Below are 12,083 nucleotides of genomic sequence, written 5' to 3' on the forward strand. Positions count from 1 at the left end.
GCCGCAAGCTTGCGGCAATAGTTTGCTGCAAGCTTGCGGCAATTGTTTGTTGCAAACTTGCGGCAAACTTGCAGGAACTACACATATACCAATGTCATGTGTGTAGACACATTCAATTTATCTCTTTCAAATTACACAGCACCATTTTTAAAAAGTCAATTCTTGTCTTTATACAAACAGTCATTGAAAGAATTCTTGCAAACTCATGAGATGTGAGGAAATACAAACATGCATTTGAGTTTTGAAAAAGGGACAGGAGTCATTCTCAAATGACATAATATACCTGTATTAAAAACTGAAAAAGATAAAATCTCAAGATGTATTATAATAGCATTACAGAATTTAACTTAATCTTAATAAGTACATCAGTAACAAATTCAAACTTATAATAGCTTAAGTTTTTCAATCACACATACATGTATATATAGTTGCTTACTTAATTATGTATGATGATAACATTAATTATTTTATTAAAACATGCAGTTTTATGAATCATTTGTACTTACACAATTACATACTGATTATCCCATATTATTGAATCAAAATGCCTCCTTGATCTCTTATATATGTGAAATGCATTTCCAAACACAATCAACATGACCTAGCCACAATTTCAAATTGTTAGCATCCAGGAAGTGCCAACTAGGCATGCCCAGTCAATATTGTGCAATTCCTGCAATGTTCTGGCAAACATATAGAATGGTCAAAGTTTTCTGCAATCTTGCGGCAAACATATTGAATGATCTTAAGTTTTCTGCAATCTTGCGGCAAACATATTGAAAGATCTAAGTTTTCGGCAATCTTGCGGCAAACATTCTTTATTATTTTAAACTTTCTGGCAATCTTACGGCAAACATTGATGTTTCTGCAAACTTGCCGCAAGCTTGCAGCAATGTTTGCCGGAAGTTTGCAGCTAGCGGCAAACATCTGCAAACATTATTTTCTGTGTTCCTGCAAACTTTTTGTTTGCCGCAAACAATTCAGTTTCATAAGGGTAAGCAGCCAGTATGGTTCAATCTTGTCAAAATAATATAAGAAATATTGATGATGCATTTTTCACTTGAAAGTGAATAGTTCGACCTCATTGAATCCATATTCATGTGAATTTCAATTTAACCATTTAACTAGAGATTAATAACGCATGCACTGTCCGTGTAAGTTAAGTTATTTACAGGAAAAGGATGTCAACATTAAAAGTGAAACAAAGGTTAATCATTTTATTGACTGGTTCGAACCACAAAAATCATTCTTAATCAGATAAAAACGATGATTAACATATATTTTTAATCTATTATAATATGAAATAATACAGACCTAAAATGATCCAATTGCTGTAGTCTATATATCTATTTGTATCTATGTTTATGTTTATATTCTTATATGGCCATCGAAGATCCACGATAGTTAATTAGATGTCGTCTAGGCTAAAAAAAAAAAGCACACAAAAAGAAGCTACGTTTTATCGAGCTGCCCTGTAAATTGCTTGTTTTATAATTTGAAAACAGTTTTACATTGTTATAAATCAAATATGAGAATTTGAGTCAAATCGGTGAAAATGAATTTGAGAGCTAGCGCCCCTTTAATAACTCTTTAAAGGTCATTTACCAAAATTTAAGCAGAATCTTGATTTTCTTTCTTTGAGACCCACATAAAACAAATGCAAATATAAGGTAAGGCCGAGTCAGCCATTTCCGGCCATATTTTAAGAAAAGGAGCCCCATGACCTACCTAATTTTGATTCTTAACCAATGCTCTTCCGGCATATAGTATTAATTTATGATTTTTTGATTTATTTAATTTCACCTAAGTACATCCTTAAGCTGAAGTTTGTGAGTATCGTCTGTAGATCGTCCAAACACTGTTGCTAAAGTTTATCTCAAGGTCAAACTGCAGTTTTTGTTTAATATTTCGAAAACTGTACATAGCGAATAATAGAAGTGAGAAACTTTCATGGTGAGAAATTGTCAGTTCTAGCTAATCCGATTATTTCAGAAAAAGCAGCTGATCATTTTGATATTATTGACCCATATCTGCAGTAACTTCTCCGGAAAGGGTTTGCTTGTTTTCATTTTCGTTTTTGTGTTCGTTTTTATGTTTTTGTTTGTTGTTTTTGTGTGTGTCTGTGCGTGTTTTTTTTTTTAGAGGGATAGGAGGGAAGTTAACTACTTCATACTTGGATTAATACATGTTCAGCAGACTTGGGGTAATTGTAATTGTAATCGTTAATCAGCTGAAATTGATTACAATTTTTCAAGTAATCAGTGTAATCATTAATCAGCCAAAAATCTGATTACATGTAATTTAATTTAATCAATTACTTTTCAAAATACCCTGCAATTATGATTACTTTTTGATTACATTCTGATTACAATGAAAAAAAATCTAAAATTGTGTTTTTGGTCATTAAATGAACCTCTTTGTTATTCATATTTGATAAATTTTTAACATACTAAAATGGTTTGGTTACTTTAAGCATGTCTACTTCAGTAAAAAATAAACTGTTACTGTACTGAAAAGTCATCATTAGCCTAAGCAGAGACATATAATACAATTATATACCTTTTATCTTGGTAAAAAATATTGTACATGCATGTATATTCATCATTTTATAATGATCTTCATATTAATATTTGATAATCATGATAATAACTGTTATTGTTCAAGTAATACTTTTCTTTAACCCTGAAATATATTCTTTGTGATTTTTGTCAACTTTGAATTGACAGGAAGGAGACTAATTAAGGTTTGTTTTTATTGCAATTACCAATTGAGTATAGCTGTAGGGAAATATATATGATAAAAGATAAATCAGACATGAAAATTTATCTAATTAGCACAAACTAAATTAAAAGTTGGACAAATATGCTGTTTAGAATTTTAAAAAATTGGACTGGACATGTAAAATGCAATGATTTTTAGTACTTGCATATTGTTTACAATTTGGTTAAACATTTCTATTAAAACATAGTTTTAACCGATAACTTTATTTCATCCATATTTAAACTTCCATAAACTGCAACTTGGAATACATATAAATTATGAAAGAGGTCAGAAGACAAACAAAAAACTCTTATGATATATCTTTATTAAATTTAATTCAAAATAATTCAGAGATCATTGGTGATAAAGTGTAATGTATATATATATATGTAGTTAAATTTGGTCTTTATTTAAATAGATGAAGTTTAATTTGAAGTTATCATTTTATAATTGAACCAAATAAAATACTTTCTCGAAAATGCTATAGTTATATAGAACGTTTATCATTCACATCATTCAAAATGTTTTGTTTTTAAATTCATTGTAATCAGATGTAATCATGATTACTTTGCCAATGTAATCATTAATTTAATCAGATACTTTCAGAAATGATGTAATCATTAATTTAATTTAATCGTACAAATGACAAAGTAATTGTAATTTAATCAATTACATTGAAAGTAATCGGACCCATCTCTGATGTTCAGGAAGTGTAACTGGCTAAAAACATCAAAAATAATTAAAAACCAATTGTTCAGAGAACAATTGAAAGTCTTTCCACACCACAGAAATTTGGATAAGAAGGTAGTTTCTTCATACTGATGCGATAAATAATGGTTTAATTATCTTTTTGAGTGATATAAGGGAGATAATATGCTACTTCCGGTGAAATGAATGTCACATCTGGTCTCATATGATAGCTTCTTTCACACTGATTCCATAAATATATAGTTTCTATATACTTTTGTATGTAGAATGGGAGATAATTGGCCACTTCCGGTTTGTTGGAAGTCATTTTTAGTCTTCAGTAATTTGTTCATGTATCTATATGAAAAAATATATGGATTCTGAGTACTTTTATGTGAAAAAATTGCAAAAAAAGCTACTTCCGGTTTTCTCAAGGTCACTTCCGGTAGCCATTTTTCAAGGTCATTTGTCACTTAACCTTTTGTATCAGGTCAAATGTCTTTATAATGAACTTACTTGAAGTTATAATAAAATAACCTCATATCAAGACATTTCAGGGGCGACAACTCCTATAAGATGCCATCTAATTGTATAAGACTAAATGTAGCATATCTTCATAACAATAAGGCAGACATTTTGCACTTGTTCTTTTATATGTATCTCTCAAAGTGAGTGAGAAAATGCAAAAACAAGCAAAAGTCACAATTGAGAACTTGACCTTGACCTTTGACCTTGACCTCATTTTCTAAGTTAGAACCTAGGGGACTCAAATAAAAACATCCCAGGGTTATACGGTTATCTGTTAATGAGTTAAATAAACATACCGACAAATTTATTTTGTAAAGGTAGATAACTCCTATAAAATTTCATCGAATCGCTTCGATCCAAATACGCCAAAAATTACTGAGGATGTAACGAACAATTTGTAAAAAGAATTTTGTCGCTATCTTTTTTTGTTACGAAGGAGATACGCTTTGATGATAAACAGTGAAAAGGAAGATAACTCTTACAAAGAAAATGGTTCGGCTTAGCAGGGTGAAATTTAAAAGCGCATAAACTATACGATACAATATGAGAAATATCTAAGCGACATATTGCGAAACAAACATTTATCGCAAGAACAAAAGTTGGCGGAAAAAAAAAAAAAATAATAATAATAATAATAATAATCAGAACAAAAACAATAAGTCTTTCCACAGAAAAGTGGAAAGACTTAATTAAGAATGGTAAAGTTAATTATTCAATTTAATAACATTAATCTTTTGATGTCGAGACGTCTGCAAAACTGTGACAGATGCATTTGATAAAAGGGGGTCAGACCTATAATCCGACAATCCGATAGTCCGACGCGTAGTCTGTCTCTAAAAAATATTATGCCTATATAGACATGGAACGTTTGCAAATTGATATAATTTTTCACACTGAAAATTATCAGTCAGTATGTATACGTCACAGGCACTTGTCTCGGATTTTATTTTCATATATACCTTAATATAACACAAGGTACTTCACTCGCATTTAAAAAAAATGTCAGCCGGTGGCGAAATTCCGTTGTATGTAGATTTCTCGACTGTCAACCCCACTAAAACTTATTTTGTAAATTTAAATTAATTTATCTACACAATGGTGTGTTTAACAAGCTACTTTTGTTGTCGGAATCATCCGTAGCAATCCTACCCAAGTATGTCAATCGTAATAATAATTTAGTTAGCTCTTCTGTGTTGACATGAGTTATCAATGATATAGTCATAATTATAAATAAACTTATTACAACTTTGAATTTATGAAAAACTAAGTCTGTTCTGTATCAGGAATAGATGACTGTAGCTAAATTTTGCCAAACTTTTGGGAATTTTTGGTCCTCAATGCTTTTCAACTTCGTACTTTTTTGCCTTTTTAACTTGTTTTTTAATTCGAGCGTCACTGATGAGCCTTATGTAGACGAAACGCGCGTAATGTGAAAATACAAAATTTTATATACGAGTTTATTTCGCATGAGCAAAGTTTTATCCTGTCCAGTACTATATATAAAGTTACACATATTAAATGTTTCATTACATATATAAGAAAATAACAATCACTGGAAGTTAACCAATCAAATGTTCACCCTTTTTCTTTCATTGTACAAGCTTTATAATAGTTAACCATGCTACCTCAAGTGTCAAATATATTCTATAGAAACAATGCTTAGGTCATATTATACGTCTAGTAATTTACATAGAAATGTTATCATTTACAAGTAAAAGTAAAAGAGGGACGAAAGATACCAGAGGGACAGTCAAACTCATAAATCGAAAATAAACTGACAACGCCATGGCTAAAACTGAAAAAGACAAACGGACAAACAATAGTACACGAAAACTAAAGAATAAGCAACACGAACCGTACCAAAAACTAGGGGTGCTCCGGAAGGGAAAGCAGATTCGGTAGGTCACATTCATGAACGGGAAGAGGATTGTAGTTACGACGTAACGGAGCTCCTGAGATCACCCCCAGTTTTTGGTGGGGTTCGTGTTGCTTAGTCTTTAGTTTTCTATTTGTGTCTTCTGTACTATTATTTGTCTGGATTATTTGTCTGTTTGTCTTTTTATTTTTAGCCATGGCGTTGTCAGTTTATTTTCTATCTATGAGTTTTACTCTCCCTCTAGTATCTTTCGTCCCTCTTTTTTAACATGAACCTTGACCAAAAGTCTATAATTCAAGGTAATACATTGAAATAAAGTATAATCCCTAATCACATGGCAAAATCAAATGACAAAACACATCAAACGAATGGACAACAACTGTCCATATTCCTGACTTGGTACACCCTTTTGAAATGTAGAAAATGGTCTCATCAAATTCCGTTATATTTACAACGATGCGTGAACAAAACAGACATAATAAATAAAATAGTCAAAATATGGGCACAGCAGTCAAAACTGTGAAACAATCTTAAAACAAACAATTTGACAATAAACAGCTGCGCCATGAGCGCATGATACGCCCGTCGTCTTGTGTGAAAGTTTTATGCAATAATCATAAATAGTTTCTGAGAAAGTTTTAAGCAATAACCATATATTGTTTTTGAGATACGGGGGACATATGGACCCCCCCCCTCTTTTTTTTCTTCAAAAAAACTAAATATCACTAAAATAAAATTTTGAATCAAAACCAAAAAGTATACAGATCTTTAGATTAATATAACAAATAAGTGTGTAAAGTTTTAAGCAATAATCATAAATAGTTTTTGAGATACGGCGCGACATGTAAAACCCCCCTCTCCCTTTTATACACAATACTCAGTAACTCAAAAATGAAATTTTGAATCATCACCAAAAAGTATACAGATCTTAAGATTAATATAACTAAGAATTGTGTAAAGTTTTAAGCAATAATCAAACATCGTTTTTGATATACGGTGCGACATGTGAAAAAAACACACCCCTGTTTTAGATACCGTTGAAAGTGCCGTAACTCAAAAAGTTTTAATCTTGTTTTTACCAAAAACATCATTTGACCATTATAAGAAACAACTATAATAGGTTTCATGAAATTTGGATAAATCGTTCTCAAGTTACGGTGCGACATGTTTACGCCGGACAGACGGATAGATGGACGGACGGACAGATGGACGGACACCCGACATTTGTATAACATAATACGTGCCGTCAAAATTTTGACGGGCGTATAAAAAAGCACAAAAGCATCTATCAAATTAAAAATTCATTCATTGCTTCGCGTGTCTGATGTCAGAAATTTTATAGGTCACATAGCAAGAAATTTTGTCGTTCAATGTTTATACAAAACAATTTTATAATTTCACATGGGGAATGTTGGCATACAGGGTTAAAAATCAAAAGTATGTTAGAATTTATTTAAGAAATAGACTGAGATTTAAAATTGTCCAAAAGTTCTTTAGAATTTCTAAGAATCCACAAATGGTTAATACCACTACGCGATTAAAATAGTTTTGTCGTTTTCGTTCAAAGTATTTTCTAATCTATATTAGAACTATAACATAATGAGATATAATAGAATAAAATTGAGAAAGGAAATGGTGAAACATAATGACGGGATCTTTAAAAGTACGTTATAAGAACCAAAGAAACACAAAAAGTCGCATGTACAAATTACACTAGCAAAAAATAAAAGATAATATAAACACATTGACGGGATGTATAAGTACCGAGCCACGTCAAATGGATATAACAGAAAACAATCCAAACAGTAAAAGTAATATTAATAATAAAACAAAGACAAATGAAAGAACAATATAACACGTTGTTAAAATTATAAACAACGTCAGTACGCAGAATCTATACATCAAGACCATAATGTATTATTTGTGAAGTTGATACGGAATATTCAGTATCAACAAGATCTTGTTACCTTCCAACGAACTTTTTTAGAAAAAGGACAAGACGTTTTTTTACACACCCCTGGTTCATCAACTTTCTGCTCAGACACTGGTGACGTTTTACAAAGTCTGAGTAGGAGCTGCAAGCTCTTTAATATCGAATTAGATAGGAAATGTATATCCCATATGCAGGTGAAGTTACTATAACATAATGACATATAATAGAACCATAACATAATGTCGGAATCTTTTAAAGTACGTTATAAGAACCAAAGAAACACAAAAAGTCGCATATACAAAACACACTAGCAAAAATTAAAAGATAATACAAACACATTGACGGGATGTATAAGTACCGAGCCACGTCAAATGGATATCACAGAAAACAATCCAAACAGTAAAAGTAATATTAATAATAGAACAAAGACAAATGAAACTTGAATACAATATAACACGTTGTTAAAATGATAAACAACGTCAGTACGCAGAATCTATACATCAAGACCATCATGTATTATTTGTGAAGTTGATAGCTCTTGAATATCGAAATAGTTGGGAAATGTATATCCCATATGCAGATGAAGTTGGTATATTGCTACTAAGGTTGGGAAATTTATAATTTCAAAATTAAAATCGTCTCGTTTGTCATAGATTCTGGTACTGAGATGACTGTTTATGTCAAATTCGAGATATAAGTCTAAATATGAGACAGAGGAAGCCGTGTCTGTTGTTTCTTTAATTTCTAGTTCTGGGGGATATATTAATTGAATTTATTCATATCACTAAAATGGGCATTTAAAAGCTGGATATTATTTTGAATGCAAACTGGGGAAATCGCTCTGACTAATGTTGACAGATTTATGTAAATAAGATAGCTATCAAAATATATCACAATGCCTTTTCGACACACGCGTGATGCCAAGAATCAGTCAGGATTACAGAATTACAACTATACATTCATAGAGGATTATTTGAAGTATAGAATTAGTATGGCCCACGACTAAAACAAATTTTAGTCAATATGAAAATCATCAAAAGTTGCCTTTACAATTTTAAAACATTTGCACAGTATTCTTGAATCACTAAGACAATTGCTTTAAACATTGAACAAACTGTGACAATCTTTCCATGATAGCACAGTATGCCTTTTCTGTGTTAGCGTTTGTAACAAACGAGAAAATTGTTCCCTGACGTACCCTCGATGAGAATAATCTTCCGCATTAAAAGTGGATGCATGCATATATTCGGATATATCTTTACATAAAAAAAAGTTTTCGGTTAAGAGAAATTGTTTCATATCGTTTCCAGCGTTAGTGATAGTATTTCACCTATCGGCGACAGAGGGTATTACACGCGCGATTGGACTGATTCGGACAGACAAATATTGGCATCTCTATTCATCTTGCAGCTATTTGAACGGTTGACCTGAGAGTCAGTAATAATAGTCCCAGAACAGTCAGAGTAAGCCGATAAAGTAGCAAATTTTGACTCACTAAACAACGCTTATAATATTTGTTGACCAGCTGGTCGCTTATAGAACGATGCAATCACTAGACCCGCTACTCAATGTAAAAGAGCCGTGATAACAGTGTAATATAATTGCACATTGCAAGCCAAAGACAAAAGGACTTAACTTGATATATACCCAGTTGCTTGGTCATTAACTATAACATAGAGATTTAAGGGACATTAAATGTAGCTGAAAATCGCTTTTATAAAATGTCCCGGTATTGTGTATAATAAATCATCAAATGATAATACCAGTACAGATTCATTCCTGATATAGTACACATACTTAGTACAATTATTATAAATATTGTTTGGACAAAGGCTTCAGACTATTCCTGATATAGTACACATACTTACTACAATTATTATAAATATTGTCTGGACAAAGGCTTTAGACTATTCCTGATATAGTACACATACTTACTACAATTATTATAAATATTGTCTGGACAAAGGCTTTAGACTATTCCTGATATAGTACACATACTTAGTACAATTATTATAAATATTGTCTTGACAAAGGCTTTAGACTATTCCTGATATAGTACACATACTTAGTACAATTATTATAAATATTGTCTGGACAAAGGCTTTAGACTATTCCTGATATAGTACACATACTTAGTACAATTATTATAAATATTGTCTGGACAAAGGCTTTAGACTATTCCTGATATAGTACACGTACTTAGTACAATTATTATAAATATTGTCTGGACAAAGGCTTTACACTATTCCTGATATAGTACACATACTTACTACAATTATTATAAATATTGTCTGGACAAAGGCTTTAGACTATTCCTGATATAGTACACACACTTACTACAATTATTATAAATATTGTCTGGACAAAGGCTTTAGACTATTCCTGATATTGTACACACACTTACTACAATTTAGTACAATTATTATAAATATTGTCTGGACAAAGGCTTTACACTATTCCTGATATAGTACACATACTTACTACAATTATTATAAATATTGTCTGGACAAAGGCTTTAGACTATTCCTGATATAGTACACACACTTACTACAATTATTATAAATATTGTCTGGACAAAGGCTTTAGACTATTCCTGATATAGTACACACACTTACTACAATTATTATAAATATTGTCTGGACAAAGGCTTTAGACTATTCCTGACAAAGGCTTCAGACTATTCCTGATATAGTACACATACTTACTACAATTATTATAAATATTGTCTGGACAAAGGCTTTAGACTATTCCTGATATAGTACACATACTTACTACAATTATTATAAATATTGTCTGGACAAAGGCTTTAGACTATTCCTGATATAGTACACATACTTAGTACAATTATTATAAATATTGTCTTGACAAAGGCTTTAGACTATTCCTGATATAGTACACATACTTAGTACAATTATTATAAATATTGTCTGGACAAAGGCTTTAGACTATTCCTGATATAGTACACATACTTAGTACAATTATTATAAATATTGTCTGGACAAAGGCTTTAGACTATTCCTGATATAGTACACGTACTTAGTACAATTATTATAAATATTGTCTGGACAAAGGCTTTACACTATTCCTGATATAGTACACATACTTACTACAATTATTATAAATATTGTCTGGACAAAGGCTTTAGACTATTCCTGATATAGTACACACACTTACTACAATTATTATAAATATTGTCTGGACAAAGGCTTTAGACTATTCCTGATATTGTACACACACTTACTACAATTTAGTACAATTATTATAAATATTGTCTGGACAAAGGCTTTACACTATTCCTGATATAGTACACATACTTACTACAATTATTATAAATATTGTCTGGACAAAGGCTTTAGACTATTCCTGATATAGTACACACACTTACTACAATTATTATAAATATTGTCTGGACAAAGGCTTTAGACTATTCCTGATATAGTACACACACTTACTACAATTATTATAAATATTGTCTGGACAAAGGCTTTAGACTATTCCTGACAAAGGCTTCAGACTATTCCTGATATAGTACACATACTTACTACAATTATTATAAATATTGTCTGGACAAAGGCTTTAGACTATTCCTGATATAGTACACATACTTACTACAATTATTATAAATATTGTCTGGACAAAGGCTTTAGACTATTCCTGATATAGTACACATACTTAGTTCAATTATTATAAATATTGTCTTGACAAAGGCTTTAGACTATTCCTGATATAGTACACATACTTAGTACAATTATTATAAATATTGTCTGGACAAAGGCTTTAGACTATTTCTGATATAGTACACATACTTAGTACAATTATTATAAATATTGTCTGGACAAAGGCTTTAGACTATTCCTGATATAGTACACATACTTACTACAATTATTATAAATATTGTCTGGACAAAGGCTTTAGACTATTCCTGACAAAGGCTTCAGACTATTCCTGATATAGTACACATACTTACTACAATTATTATAAATATTGTCTGGACAAAGGCTTTAGACTATTCCTGATATAGTACACATACTTACTACAATTATTATAAATATTGTCTGGACAAAGGCTTTAGACTATTCCTGATATAGTACACATACTTAGTACAATTATTATAAATATTGTCTGGACAAAGGCTTTAGACTATTCCTGATATAGTACACATACTTAGTACAATTATTATAAATATTGTCTGGACAAAGGCTTTAGACTATTCCTGATATAGTACACATACTTACTACAATTATTATAAATATTATCTGGACAAAGGCTTTAGACTATTCCTGATATAGTACACATACT

The sequence above is a fragment of the Mytilus galloprovincialis genome, chromosome 2, assembly GCF_965363235.1.
Source record: "Mytilus galloprovincialis chromosome 2, xbMytGall1.hap1.1, whole genome shotgun sequence".
Taxonomy (NCBI): domain Eukaryota; kingdom Metazoa; phylum Mollusca; class Bivalvia; order Mytilida; family Mytilidae; genus Mytilus; species Mytilus galloprovincialis.